Below are 14951 nucleotides of genomic sequence, written 5' to 3'. Positions count from 1 at the left end.
GACAAGCAGTTGGAGGAAGATAGATCTAACGACGAATATGAGGAATGATGTTTCACATTGATGCTTCTAAATTTGCTGTAGGAGCTATGTTGTGCCAGCTTGGTGAACACAACTTAGACTATCTTGTGAGCTTTGCTAACAGATAACTCACATATGGTTCTGCCAATCAAGGTGGTGGAAGAAGTGATCAACATTGGAAGCAGGTTCGGGGGAAGATGGCTGGCTGAGAGAGAATAGAACCCCACCTTCTAGGGCACAGAGGATGCTGAATTTTGGCAAAACAAGGTTTTTGAGATCCTAGATTAGTGTCGAGCTATGAGTGCCAGCCTAGATGGAGAAGGTGTATCTATGATGTTAATATGGACACTTGGGTCGCTTTCTACAACACCCTCCCATTCGAACACAACAACTTGATATTCATGCCATACCCGTGAATGATGGGAGTGGATTTTGACCCTAATGTCCATGGCTGGCAGTACGAGTTTCCCATAATCTACAATGCTAATCGTACTAAGCCTGAAGAGGCCCTTATCTTCACCCCAAAAAATTTGTATGACTCCATAGTGTGTTTTGTAGATGAATTCTCTTCATGCCCCAACCCTGCATTCATTATTACATGTAATTACCTTAGACTACTTAGAATACTGCTTAGCCAAAATCCCACTCCATAAGAATGCAACCTTCCACCCCTCTATTTTAATCCCAATGCCATAGACAACTGTGCCATAGCTCGACTGATAATGCATGCTGCTCTTCTTCTTGTATTCTATTTATCCCTTCTAGAAGATATGAATGATAGCCACTTTATGCATTGCAATCATCCATTTCTCTCTACTACCACTTTGCAAGTCGGCCTGAACCTCAAAGGGTACTTGTAGAGTTGGCAATTCTTGAACAAATCTCTTAGGCCCCCTTCTCCACCCCACTCGGATGATGAAGCTTAGCTCTCATCCTGCCTATGTAATCAAAAAGAAAAAGAAAAAGCAAAGGGAAAAAAAAAGCAAAAAAAAGGAGAGAAAAGAAAAGAAAAGAAACGAGAGAAAGAAAGAAGAAAACAAAGATGAAAAGAGAAGAAATCACAATGAACAACAATTCACCCCACATAGGCCATAGTCACTACACCTAGGGGTTCTCAAGTTAAGTGCATCCAGTGCCTTCAATTGGCCGGCTCCATCCCTAACCCCTTAGCCTCATTTTGATTCCCCACTTCACACTTAAGGACACATCAAGGGCATGATATACCTAGGGAGGTAGCACTCGACCCGGCCTATCACCTAGTGACCTACACGCACCGCACCTCCCTTATGCACACTGGGTCCTCAAGTGTGGGACAACACCCAGGCTTGCTTATGGTCAACAGCTCTAGACCCAGCTCCCAGTTCCACTAGCATGAGCACAATAATGCACCACATAGTAAGGTAGACACTCCCCCTAGTAGTACACTTATTCTCTTTTTAGGTAATGCTAGATGCCGCAAGCCACCAACATTGGAGGCCCCACCATCCACTTGGTTTACCCGGTCTCTAGCAACACAATCATTTCCAAGCCTCTCAACTAGCAACAATCCACATAAGGCCCCATCATCCATGCAATACATTCTTGACCCTCATCATCTCAACCGATTAATCAACCTCTCAACTCGAACATGCTAGTGTCACGAAACTTGCAATTGTCTAGGAGGGGGTAATGTTCCACGAGGTATCACCATCATGTAGCCCACACGATGCAGAGGAAAACCAAGGAAGCCCTTATCAGAAAGTGAATAAAGAAGGCAAACTCTAAAGAGACGACACAGAGCATCGACTATTCTAGCAAGATGCTTAGATATTCTAGCAAGGATCTCTCAAGGATGAGGGAGAACTTTTGAGGGCTCTCACAAGGAAAGCATGAGGCGCAATATAATTCATTTTATAAGAGTGCCATGTTTTCTCCTGTGCGAGTGGTAAAGTTTAAACGGACATAAGAAAAAGTATCAAGCACCTTGAAGGGAGTCTGCAAAATCTACACCTAGAAGGGCGAGGGGAAGGATCTGTCCAACACCATATTCAGTTTCAAGGATGGATACGCCCATCTAGGATCTGCGCCCACCTGATATTTCCCAAGAATGATCCATCCAACACGATATTCAATTTCAAAGGACAGATCCACTCACAGCCAACGTCAAAGAGGGACTCGCCCCACTACATCTTCAATTTCAAGGGCTGGTCAGCACACAAGAAGAAAGCGGAAAAAGTGGAAAAGCGCAAGTGGGGATCTAAAAGAGGTGGCCTAGGAGGAAATTAGACACAATAGAAGAGGCAAGATGGAAAATGACTAAAAGCATAGGGGTGGCCTAAAAAATCAAGTCAAAGGCAAATGCGCATTTTTTAATGCAAGGTGCCCCTAAAAATGTTGTAAAAGAGCGCAAGGCTCCCTCTTGTGCAAATTGTAAAAAAGGTAGATGGGCATAGGCAAGAGAGAAGGCAAATAGAAGGCACATAGAAGGAAATGGAAAAAGAACCTTGACACAATGGCCGGTCATGTAAAAAAGGGATAACCGCCCAAAAGGGATTTAGGGTTATGTATAAAATCCAAAAAGTGAATGGAAGCTCATTCTTTTGTGTGTGGCAACAGTGGACTCATCTTCTTCTCTCCTTCTCTTCTCTTTGCTTGTTTGTGAGTGCTTGAGGGAGGGAGTGTGTGAGGGTGAGGGATCTTGCTTGGAGGAGGAGGCTTGAGGATGCTTGAGCTTGCATCACGAATCGCTACCAGAGTGCTTGAGGGAGGAGGCAACTTGTTTGGGCAACAAGGTAAGCTCACTACACCCCGGTAGGATTGAAGATGCATCGGCTAGGTGAGAGATAGCCATGGGTGCTCGCTTGAAACTCTTGAAGGAATAAGCGGTCCGTGGGTCTTGGCGGTTGAGCATGAGTTCCCATTACAATTAGCCTCCATAACAAGCTCCTTGAAATCATAGGACTCAAGAATGGCAAGCATAATGACCCATCAGATATAGTAATTTTTGCCATTGAGCTTTTGATTTGATGGAAGAGCCAATAGGACAAGCACCTTCTGGTCCATGATCACTTGAAACTCTGTCTTGGCCTCAAAAGACATCTTCACCTACAATCCATGCACAAAACACAAAGAGTAGCCTCCTCTAAATGTGGAAATATAGCCTTCTAGGTGATGGTTCGCTCTTTCTGCTCCTTCTTCACCTGTCGAGGCAATTAAAAGGTAAAATCTGCACTTGAAGGCCCAAAATGTAGCTTTCTTCATTCTCTAATAGTAAAAAACAACACCAACTTCAACAAATCTTCTCCTTTCTCACATGCCCAGGCTCGCCTCAACCTTGTTCTGATACGCAACCCACCTGCTTGCACTTGAACGCTGAAAACACAGCCTTCTTGTGTCACATTGAAATCTCCTCTTCAGATGGATCCACCCTAGGTGAGTGCTCTGATACCATGTCAGAGTGAAGCAATGCGGAAGTGAATGATGAAGACTAAGAGTGTACATAGAAAGGAGAGAGAGAGAGAGAGAGAGAGAGATTTACAATGAAGAATGCTATATAAGGATGCAAAATTATACACGGGTGTAGAGAGAATATCTGTGTATGTCTCCACCTCGAAGATCTTAGTCTCTGTCAGCCTCGAGGGAAATCTCCATGGTCCTTGCAGCTCGAAATATATGGGACACAATTGATTGAGGCTACTAGAGACAAAGCTTATAAATAGGCTGAAAATAATGCCCAAAATAATGCAAATTGGTTGCAATTAATGCAGCCGCCCGACTAGTGTAGTCTGATTGCATGCCACATGGTGCTTGCCTGTCTAGGAGATGACTCTCTAACACTTCCATGGTTAAATTATTAAAAACATATCTAAGAACCTCATTTAAAGTAGCAAGGCGGAGGGCTAGATGTCGAGGGTCTCTCAAAATTTCAACCAGATGCTTGCATTTTAAGAATGCCTTTATTTGAAGCTCTATCTACTTATCCTTGCCTTCGCCTCCAACATCATTGAAAAGAATTATTAAAAAAAGAGATTTCTTAAAGAAATATACTAACTTTATATTGTCTTTTAATAGAAAATGACAAACCTCAATGCTTGCACACGTCATTTTTGCACTCCACCATTCAGAGATAGTGATAACATTAATTGCAATCGATGTTTTCTTTCCTTATAACCCATGGTAGTTTTCTTACATCTTTGCAATTTTTCTTTTGCAACCTTCTTATCCTTCTCCATTTGCTCCAAAAGTGATTTTAATGTAGCATTCTCCTCCTCCAAGGTTGAATTTCTTTGTGTGTCCTTTGCCATCTCTTGTCCCTTATGTTTACACTGCTTCAATTATTCTTTAAGCTTCTACACTTTGATTTCTTGATCTTGCAGAGATTTTTGCGGCACATGTAAAGAACCCTAGGATTGTAACAAAGATTGATGAGTGCTATATAATATTAATGAATAAAATTGATGTATATGAATATTTTCATCTAAGAATTTACAATAACCTAGTAAGGAGACATTACAAAAGCATACTTTTCATCTATATGAACATGCAAACCTACCTATCTCGTACGATTGCCTATGTTCCTAAGTGGTTTCATTAGGAAATGCAAGGTAGGAGAGAAGATGGAGTAGATTAAGATTTTAGTATAATATTGATTTGAAGGAAGGGTTAGAGGACAAAAGACAACATGAAAAATTCTTAGATGCATACATAAGAGCCTTTTCGCACGTAAATTGTTATAGTAAATGATTTTGAAGGAAAAGTAAACCAAAATGAAGCCTTGTCTGGTTCGCATGCACAAAACCTCGCAAATCTTGTTGGGACTTCTCACTAGATCACAGTCCACCCAATGTCAATAAAAAAAGTATAAAAGAAATGTTCTGGTCCACCAGTCTACATAGCGTAGACTCACTTCACCCTCTCATTTTCAAGCTACATCACTCTCTCACTGCACCACTTCCCTTGCAAAATAGCCTCACTACTATCCTCTCTCCACTCTCTGCTCAACAAGACAATCTCACTATTGTCCTCTCATTTTGCAAGTTGCTTCCTGCTCAAATGCATTGTGCCTCACAACCTAATTGTAAGTGAACATTAGGAGAAAAATGTGGGCTTTAGATGATATGTTGGGGTTCATGTCAGCCATGTATTTCTTTTATTTTGTCAAGAATGGCAAATGTTTGCAAAACCATTGATTATTTTTTGTTTTTATAGTGCTTCTATTGCATGCCATGCAGTCGTTTGTGATCCTTACATTTGTTTTTCTATACATTACCATTCTCAAACATTGGATGTAGACTATCATATATCGCTTCATTGAAAAACCTCCTTCTTTTAGCTACCTACATATTGCTTTGTCTGAGAGAGATTGACGATGCACATTTGTCATCCACTGCTATCTCATTTTTGTCTACCTTGTGCCATATCATCTAGACCAGTCCTTGCATGAGGTGGACCCAAGCTCAGATCATCCAATTGTATATCAAGCCACGATTGCTACATTGGTGGCCCAACTATGGGAGTTGATGCTTGTTGGGAGATGATCAATTCTTGTAGTCCTTCTTCAAGTTGCCCCCTGCATTGTTTTTCCATTTGTCCAAGCTACTTCGCCCATTCTTAGTCCACGAAAATATTCATGCTTCTCTTCTCTAGGTTCATGGTGGTTGATTCCTAGTAGATCAAAAAGTCGCAATTATGATGTACCTTGCCAATTGGATGCTCCTTTAGGGTGGTTTTTCAGCAGTTTGGATGTGGTGTGTCCACAAACTTGGAAATTGTGTATGCCTTCATAAAATTCTTGCTTTTGTTCTAGAATAAAATCATCAAGTGGCCTTCCACACATGATAAGATGGCTATTGTGAAAGTAGGCATGCAGCAATAGGAGGGATTGCCTTATTATTATGGTGCAATTGATTGCACCCATATTTTTATGGACAAGCCCACCCATGAGTTGTCAATCACTTGGTTCAATCTAAAGGGGAAGTACTTCATGATGTTGCATGGCATTGTGGATTTCAACCTATGATTCATACATATATTTGTCGGGTTTCCAGGCTCCCCAAATGATAATGTGTATTGCATGTCGGTGTTCTTCCACCTTGCACACACGAACTCCTGGGTTAATGGACCTTGCTTCAGCATCAAGGAGTACATTATAGGGGATGGTGGATACTATTAGCAAGCTTGGTTGTCCATTCCTTTTCAAGCACTTGTATCACCCTTGCAAGCACACTACAACTACCGATTTTCTTTGACAAGAATGCTTATGGAATGGGCTTTTGATCGCATGAAGAATGTATGGCAAATTCTAAATGGGATCATCCCAAACTCAAACATCTACAAGGTTCCCAAAATGATAGCAATATGTTGTATGTTGCACAACATGGCTATTGACCATGGCCTTGGCATGCTTGAGGATTTAATTGAACATGCTTTGGAGGCTCATCATCAAGAGCAGTATAACCCTAATGGTGCTTACGCAGAATCCAATGAGCAGGTTGTTGCTATGTACCTAGATGAGATGGATGGCACTTAGGAGTGACAATAATGTCACATTAGTTGTACTACTTTGTGAGCATTTCAAATGGGCCCTTGAATTAAAGTTTTTTGTTTAAGAGTCACTCTTTCTGACTTACATTCTATCTATAAAAATTAGAGCTCCTTAAATGCAATCTTAAAGTGATTCATGCAAAATACTTTGGTTTTATGTATGTATATGTTTGCAAGGTAACCCCATTTGCGGTACTATTTTGCACAAAGAACACATTTCTCAAATTGTTACATTTTCATTTCACAATGAAAAATCCATTGTATTCAACGTGAAGAGTAAAATGAACATACATGTTAAATGATGCAACCTTTATATTGCAAAACGACAAAACTTGTAACTATGAAGTGCACACCGAGTTTCTTACTCTAAAATAGTCAACACGATAAGATGGATCTAGACGACAAGTACACCCATGTATAAAGTGCTTATGCTAAAATGTCTAAACCACACAACTGTAATGTTTTCAACCCACAAGAAATTAAAAAAATCATCTTCTCAATTCACAATTCGCCTCTCCCCTCTACAAAAAAAAGACAATGAATGTGTTACTTATATGCCTTACAGTTATATATCCTAATACTATAGAATGACTTAAATCGAAACAAAGCATATAAATTATATAAGCTTTTTTTTTGTCATAAAAGTGGTAGATTATAAGCTAAATAATAGCTTAACAAACGTCGACAAAATCAACAACTCATACATTAGCATCCCCATCATCACGGACATCAACATCCCCAATTATCGCGGATGTTAGCATCCTCATCATCAAAGATGTTAGCATCGTCCTCATTGTCACGTTGCACAGTAGGAAGGATAATAACCCCCCTCCACCACCCCCCCCCAAAAAAAAAAGTGAAAAACAAAATTAATGTGCTTTGATCAACAACCCCCCTGCAAAACTATAAATTGAGGGCATGGGAATAACCAGGTAGAACAACAAGGTCAATCATTGATGAGGATGAGATGCTGATCGAGAAGGAGGAGACTCTCTTCCACAATTCCAAGGCGAGGAGACTCTACTCACGAGACGAATAGACACTATTCCATGCAACCCAAGGAGCGGATATGCTGAAGGTCTCTCATTCTCTTCTACTCTAATCCGAGAAGAGAAGATGCTAAAGAACCCATTCTATTCTATCAATTCGATAGAAGCCATACCTCTACTCTCATCCCTACTCTGCCTACTAGAGAGAAAGAGAGGTCATACCGATTCTCTCACTCTTGCTCTATACTAGAGAAAGAGCTACTCTTTTTTTTAACCTTACTTGCCAAGGTGAGAGAGAGAGAAGTATTGCTCTCCATGAAGCAATAAGAACCATTCGTGAGGCCTACATTATCAAATCCTGCAATAACCATCATCCTCATCGAGAGTCTTACACCTTTGATAGCCAATATTATTGTCATGTTCTTCTCCTTCTACAAATCGTATTTCCGTCATGGCCCCAAAGAGAAAGAATTCAAAATCAGGAATCACAAGTGGCCATACTAACGTGGAAGCAATGGTTGGAGTTGCGGGCACACATGAGTCACTAACGGAGCATGAGTGCGGATAACAACCCTTTATCAATCGCGATACCATAGGTTTTTCTAAAAATTTCTATCCAAATTCAATAGGAATAAGATACGTCTCTTAAGAAATATTGCGATCTTAGAGCATTTAGGTAAACTCTAGGCGACTACTAAAACGTTATTTGTCACGTAATCAACGATGGTACGTTACAACTGGTTCAAAACCAAAATAAATAAAAAACTGGGTAGTTGTAGCTTGAGATATGAGTTGTTTTTCCCTTCCCTTGTTGGTATGTGTTTTTTAATCTTACCAAGAGAGACGAAGATTGGGAGTGATTCATAATCTTCCAAGCAATGTTTACATCGGAAATGGATTCTACGGATCATGGATGGAGAATGCAAGTAATGCAGATTCTAGATCGCATCTATGATCCTTCTCCACTATACCAAGAAAGATGCTGGATGATAAGCGGTGGATATTGTTGTATTGATGCAAACCATCTTGCCTTCCTTTTAAAGACCAATTTGAAGAGGATAAGATGGATGGAAAACCTTAAAGTCATGAAGGTTTATTTATTCAATGAAGCCAAAGTGAATTCAACTTTATTCACTAGATATCGGGAGCTTAAACTAAATCGATATGTTTACGAGGAAGCGACAAAGGTCATCCCAGCGGACTGGGTTATGGTTGTGGGTCGCTCTAAACGTTGCAACTACGTCAAAGATGGACTTCTTGATCTTCCTTATCCATTCTTCAAAGCCCGATTATTACCCAATGGATGTATTCGAATGCCATGTTTAGATTGTAGTAGGGAAATCATCTCTCCCAAATAATCAATCATTCCAAATAAACCATGTATTATGGTGAAAGAAATTATTTTATCTATCCATTATATATGAAATTGGTTGCCATTCTAGCAACTAAGAACAATTTAAAAAATATTTGTTCCCTTAAGTCTTGTGCAAATTATTTAGTTGATAATGATTTTTTTTCCAGGGGGATGATACTTGGAAGAAATTTCTAGTGCTTTGTGCTATGTTCACGTCTGCTATGCACTCTTCAAACTATGGATGGCTAAGATGTTTCATGGCTATCTTAAAGGGATATAAAATTTCTTTCCTTCCTATCCTGAGTGGCAATGGAGGAGATACGGTATAGACTGTTACATTGAGTCTAATCGTCTTGATTATCTTCATGTTAACCTGAGACGAGTTCAATAGAATTATTCCTTTTGAAGATTTTGATCCAAATCCCAATATTGAAGGACGCCAGATTCCCCGAAATCAATATGTATATGAAAAATTAATAGAGGTTATAGGATTGTAGTCTTAGGTCGAGACCTCGGTGTAACTACCAAAGAGAGGGATATCTGAACCATCCTTCTAAAGACCGAATATTGAATATATATGCTGAAAAACCATCTTATGAATTAGTAGATATATATGAAATCCATGGTTAGATCCCTTAAGTTAATTAAGAAAACTCTATCATGATGTAACCTTCTTTGAAAATTTAATATAAAGTATTTCTTTCCTTCTGAAACGATTTCTCTTTTTGAAAAGATATGATCAAATTGTATGATAACATTCATGGAGATGACTAAAGAAATCTTATGATACCCCAGGAAATTGTTCCTACCCTTAATTCTGCTGAGATCCAAGAAAAGAAGTTCCTGCTTAAGCAAACCAAACCACCTAAGTTTGATGGCAATGGAAGATTATTTCATTGCTGCTGGAATTACCCCAGCTAATCAAGCAATGATCGACAAGTTGAAGCTAATAGGAAAAGCCTGAATTTGGTGGAAACAATGGTGTAAAGACCAAGGAATCTCCGAAGTCTCTGTTAGTTGGGACGTATTAAAGGATGTAGTACGAGGCCAGTATCTCCCACAAGCATACAACATGCAAAAGATGAATGAATTCTTTGGTCTAAAGCAACTTGGAATGACACTAGAAGCCTATTACTCAATGTTTGTAACACTTCTCAAGTATGCACCGTCTATGGATATTGTGCAATAAGTATCCAAGTTTTGCCACGAATTGGATGATCCCTTGAACACATGGCTTTTCTGTTAATAGCAAGAAGGCTAAGACATCAGTGGTGGGAAACTTTATTCCATCTACTGGTGGTAATAAGGATACTTTTAGGTGCTATTATTGTAACGAACCTGGCCACATCCAAAGGCGATGCCCAAAACTTGGACAGAACGTATGCCAAAGCCAGTTTCATAACAACCAGAGTCAACAAACAACCATAGCTAGAGGAAGAGTTTCCGGCATAACCCTCAAGGAAGTAGAAGATGATGAAGGTCCCACTTTGGAAACCGACATGGAGAGAGCAAGAGTTCATGTCTCTCTCAACAAGAAGGGACCAAATCGATAGTTCTCAGTGATTCACACACCATCAACCTATAATAGTAAACCCTTTAAAATTTTGATTGATTGTGGAAGCACACATTCATTCATATCACCAAGGTGTGCTAGAAAACTAGGCATAGACACAATGCATGCACATGGGCTGATAGTTGTGTTAGTTGATGGAAAAGAAGTTTTCTCAACACAATAGACAAGTAAGGTGGAGTTTAATCTAGGTGGAAATCAGAGCAACATGCATTTCAAAGTGATGAACCTGGGAACCTATGAATGCTTGTTAGGAATGGACTGGTTAATTCCCAATGACTCTCATATTCATTGTGAAAAGGGCCAAGTCACATTCATAAATCTTGTAGAACAACAAGTGACCACACAAGAAGAAGTAGGAAAACGGAAGATTCGATTTAGGAGCTTTTCGAATCGTTAAAGGTTTAAGAAAAGGCTCACCTATATATCTAATCAAATTAAATAAGATTGAACAGGATAAAGAAGTCGAAGATGAACCGTCGTGGCTTAGGGAATATGCTGATGTATTTCCTGAAGAATTAACTAAACTTCCACCACAGAGAGAAGTCGACCACGATATCAAGCTAGTACGAGGAGCTGCACCAGTTGTGCAAAGCGACCATATCGAATGCCCAATCTGGAAGCCATAGAACTAAAGGAACAACTTAAACAATTCTTAGTTCAGGGATACATTAGACTCAGTAACTCACCTTGGGGAGCTCTGGTGTTATTTCAAAAGAAGAAGGATGGGACTCTTTGCCTCTGCATTGATTATCGAGGGCTAAATCAGGTAATGATCAAGAATAAGTATCCGATTCCAAGGATCGACGAACTATTTGATCGACTACAAGGAGTGAAGATTTTATCCAAGATTGATCTCAGATCAAGGTAGTACTACCAGATCAAGATCATGCAAGAAGATATTCCAAAAATTGCTTTTAGCACAATGTATGGTCATTGTTTATTTTAAGGTCATTTGGATTAACAAGCACCCCTTCTACCTTCAATAGATTAATGCAAGATATATTCAAACCTTATCTTGATGATTTTGTCCTTGTATTCTTTGACGACATCTTAACATATTCCAAGGAAGTCATGAGTCACAACTGCGAATAGTTCTTGAGACAATGCGAACTCACAAGTTGTATGCTAAGAAAAAGAAGTGTGCGTTCTTCAAGAAGCAAATCAAGTATTTAGGGTTTATAGTTTCAGTAGAAGGAATTTCAGTAGATCATAGCCAAGGTCAAGGATGTACAAACTGGCTGCCTCAACCACTGTATGTGAAGTTCATAGCTTTTTGGGTTTAACAGGATGGTATCAAGTCTTTATTAAGAATTATGCCTTGATTCCTGCACCCCTCACCGACTTACTCAAGAAGCAGATTGCCATTAAATGGACCCAAGTTGAACAGTCTAGCTTTGACAGGCTCAAGCTAAGCTTAGTCATGGCTCCGATCCTCCAACTACCTAATCTTAGCAAAGAATTCAAAGTGGTGACCGATGCGAGCTCTCTTGCTTTGGGATGCGTACTCATGCAGGGAGGACATCCAATAGCATATTCCTCCAGAAAATTGAAGACTCACAAGAGAAATTATGCTACTCATGACATGGAATTACTTCCAAGAAGTTCTCACTGGTAATTGACCATAAAAGTCTTAAGTGGATCTTCACTCAACCAGAAGTAAATATGAGGCAATGTCGGTGGATCAAAGTCTTGCAAGAGTATGATTTTGAGATCAAATTACAGGCAAAGAGAATGTAATTGCAGATGCTTTAAGCTACAAATCATTTCTAAATGCACTTATCTCAGAAGAACCTCCTAGAGCTCAAACACTAGCTACAATGATATCAATGCCTAGCAATCCCATCATCAAGCTAGCCAAGGAGAAGGCAAAGAATGATCCCAAATATCAACAAATGCTGAAGAAAATTCATAATAAAGAACAAAATCCTAAGCTTAAGGCAAAGTATCTTAACTTCTTTGTTGATGAAGGACTTGTCTACTTCAAGACAAGATTATGTATTCCTTCAAGTCAAGAACTTAAGAAGAAGATACTATGGGAAGCTCATGATTCCCCATTTTCAAGATATCCTGGCTATGCCAAAACTCTCAATGCAATTAGGAAAAGCTGTCATTGGGAGAAGCTCAAAGGTGACATACTTAAATATGTAACTGAATGCTTGAGTTGCCAACGAGTAAAAGCCGAACGAGTTAAGCTGCCAGGAAAGCTACAACCACTTGATATTCCTCAGATGAAATGGGAATTCATTAGTATGGATTTTATAGTTGGATTGCCCTCGGTTCAAGGAGGACAACTTGATCATGATAATTGTGGATATGTTGACTAAGGTTACCCACCTTATTCCGGTCAAAACTAGCTACAAAGCCTTAGATGTTGCCAGGTTATTTGACTTCATAGACTTCCAAAGAGAATTATCAACGATCGTGATTCTCTATTCACATTGCATTTTTGGAAGGGATTATTTGAAGCTCTTGGTACACAGCTTTGTTTTAGTACAACTTTCCCTCAAATGGATGGGCAGACAAAGTGTGTAAATCAGGTCATTGAAGGCATAATTAGAGCATATTGTTGTAAAGAACATAGATGGTGGATACAACATCTACCTTTGGTGGAATTTTCTTACAATGTGTCCTATCATTAGAGCATTCAAATGACCCCATTTCAAGCTCTATATGGACAAGAATGCCTAACTCCGCTAAACTTCTCCGACTCTACCTTGAAGGTTGAAGCTTCTAAGAAAATTCTTGAAGACATGGACAAACAAGTCAAAACCATCAAGCAAGATATATAAGCTACCAAAGATTGGTAAAAAGCCTATGCTGACCTAGAGAGAAAAGAGCGAATCTTCCAAGAATGGGACAAGGTTTTTATTCGTGTACGCCCAAAGAAGAGTTCTTTATCCTTGGGAAAATTCAAGAAGCTAAGCCCAAGATACTGTGGACCTTACAAAGTCATAAAGACTCTTGGACCTAATGCTTATAAGCTGCAACTTCTTGAAACCCTAAAAGTTCATGATGTATTCCATGTAAGTCTTTTGAAGCCATATGTACCTAATCCTGATCATATTCTTGATGATCAAAAAGTTGTAATGTCGAGCCAAGGTATACTTGAACTTCAACCTGATAGAATTTTGGATGTAAAAGAAAGAATCCTTAGGAATAGGACCCTTAGAGAATATCTCATCCAGTGGAAGGATTATCCTAAGGAGGATGCCACTTGGATTGATGAAGAAACCCTACGTAAACAACACCCCCAACTTATTTCGAGATGATCAGGACATCTCGATTCCTCTAAGGGGAAGAGGATGTAATGTTTTTGACCCACAAGAAATTAAAAAATCATCTTCTCAATTCACAATTCGCCTCTCCCCCATACAAAAAAAAGACAATGAATGTGTTAGTTATATACCTTAGAGTTATATATCCTAATACTATAGAATGACGGTGGATTATAACCTTAGAGTTAGTTATATATATAAGTTTTTTTTTCATTTAAAAAACGGTGGATTATAAGCTATATAATAGCTTAATGAACGTTGATGAAATCAACAACACGGACGTCAGCATTCCATCATTGCGAACGTCAACATCCCCATCATTGCGGACGTTAGCATCCTCATCATCACAGATGTCAGCATTGTCCTCACTATCGCATTGCAGACTGGGAAGAATAATACCTTCCCCCTCCCTCCCCCCCCCCCCCCCCCCCCCAAAAAAAAAAAAGTAAAGTAAAATTAACGTGCTTTGATCAACGACCCCCCTACAAAACTATAAATTGAGGGAATGGGGATAACCGGGTAGAACAAGAAGGGCAATCATTGATGAGGATGAGACGTTGATCGAGAAGGAGGAGACTCTATTTCATGATTCGAAGATGAGGAGACTCTACTCTGTCAACTTGAGAAGAGGAGACTCTACTCCAAGACGAAGAGACACTATTCCATGCAACCCAAGGAGGAGATATGATGAAGGTCTCTCATTCTCTTCTACTCTAATCCGAGAAGAGAAGAAGGCGTTGAAGAACCCTATTCTATTCTATCAATCTGATAGAAGCCATACCTCTACTCTCATCCCTATTCTGCCTACTAGAGAGAGAGAGAGATCATACATATTCTCTTGATCTTGCTCTATACTAGAGAAAGATCTACTCTTGTTCTTAACCTTACTTGCCAAGGTGAGAGAGAGAGAGAAGCATTGCTCTCCATGAAGCAAGAAGAACCATCCGTGAGGCCTACATCATCGAATCCCACAATAACCATCATCATCATTGAGAGCCTTACACCTTTGCTAGCAGATATTACTGTTGTGTTCTTCTCCTTCTACAAATCATATTTCCATCATGGTCCTGAAGAGAAGCAATTCAAAAGCCGGAATTGCGAGTGGCCCTGCTAATGTGGAAGCAACGGTTGGAGCTGCGAGCACAGGAGTCACTAACGGAGTCACGAGCGTGGATAAGAACCTTTTACCAATCGTGATACCATAGGTTTTTCTAAAAATT

This window comes from Lygodium microphyllum, chromosome 17 (genome assembly GCF_053477565.2).
Source record: "Lygodium microphyllum isolate KBCC chromosome 17, Lygodium_microphyllum_v1.1.10, whole genome shotgun sequence".
NCBI lineage: Eukaryota > Viridiplantae > Streptophyta > Polypodiopsida > Schizaeales > Lygodiaceae > Lygodium > Lygodium microphyllum.
This window is presented reverse-complemented; position numbering follows the sequence as displayed.